Source organism: Notothenia coriiceps, unplaced genomic scaffold, assembly GCF_000735185.1.
Source record: "Notothenia coriiceps isolate Sejong01 unplaced genomic scaffold, NC01 NC01_scaffold00037244, whole genome shotgun sequence".
NCBI classification, from domain to species: Eukaryota; Metazoa; Chordata; class Actinopteri; order Perciformes; family Nototheniidae; genus Notothenia; species Notothenia coriiceps.
In genome coordinates, this window is record NW_011369945.1 from 10,954,689 (window position 1) to 10,956,039 (window position 1,351).

The window sequence follows — 1,351 nt, forward strand, 5'->3', positions numbered from 1 at the left end:
ACTTGGTGAGTTCCCTGGAACACCGGGGACACATATTCATGTACAAAAGACGTGCAAAAGTGCATTTTGCATGATAAGTCACCTTTAAGTCACTAAAACCTAAGAAGTTTGAAGTTTGTTCAAAAAGTGTTGCTGTTTTTATTTAAATATTTGTTGAGGTTTTTTTGCAATGAGTATACTTTAACTCCTAGTAATTTAAGTATATTTTCCCACTTGAGCCCCTGAACTCAAATGAGTTGGACCCCCTGGTCTAATTGTCCAGAGACATCCGGGTTATAAATGACACTGATCACAGTTTGCGTCCCGTACGCTGTACTCCAATAGAGGGCGGCTGAAATCCAGTGGTGGGTGATTTAGATCCCTGACTGGAGCTGAGCAGTGCTTTTTAATCCATTTACATTACTATAGTAACCTAATAAAAGCCTGCTATGTAGTCTCTTCTCCCCTAATGCTCTTGATGTGCAGCAGCCTATGGATGCTTTATGACGAGCTCTTTATGCTTCATACCCACAGGCCAGATGCCAGAGCTTTATGGAAGCAATGATGCAAGCTTTATCAGATTATAGGTCAGATGGACAGGAATATATGTTCATGTACAGCACAGCACCAGACAGAACAACATATGTCAGGAGTTTTAGAGATAAGAGCATGATAGTGTCAAGCCAAGCAGTTTAAACTGAGGCTGTGGAGACAAATATTATAAAACAAATTGGGGTAGAGATGGAACCAGTCATTTGGTTTTGATCCAAACCCAAAAAATATAAAAAAGGCAGAGCCGCCAATTAAAATGGAAAAACAGCTTATCATGTAGGGGAGAGCCATGGGTCATGATTTATTGAGTGGATGCATCATTGATAGGATCCTTCTGAATACATTTTCATTACCGTCAAATATTGAACCTCTTTTCTAATGTTGTCTAATTAATGATTCACAAGCCTGTTTAAAAAGCCATTTATTAGGAGTTTTAGGGATTTTGTGGCAAAAGATCATATTTTACAGTGTGTAATATTCCTGCACAGAATTTGATCTAACATGAGATGGATCTGCTTGTTGGTATCGATCCTGTTAGTGCTAGATAGGGCCGACATTTGTCCAAAAGCTTTTATCCCAAAATAGGTCATTTCATATCTCTATAATGAAGCATATAGTACAGCATGCTCTGTTCTAACTCAATACACAACAAGTCTAAAAGCCTATTTGTGTGTGCTCCTGTGTGAATCAAAAACTTGACGTATTAAACGTTCCAAGTGTCACTATAGAGGGTACGTTTAGTTTGACAATAGTTTGATATAATAAGAGGTTGATCATATTGTTAATTAAATATGTTGTTTATTGTACTGTACTGAACTAT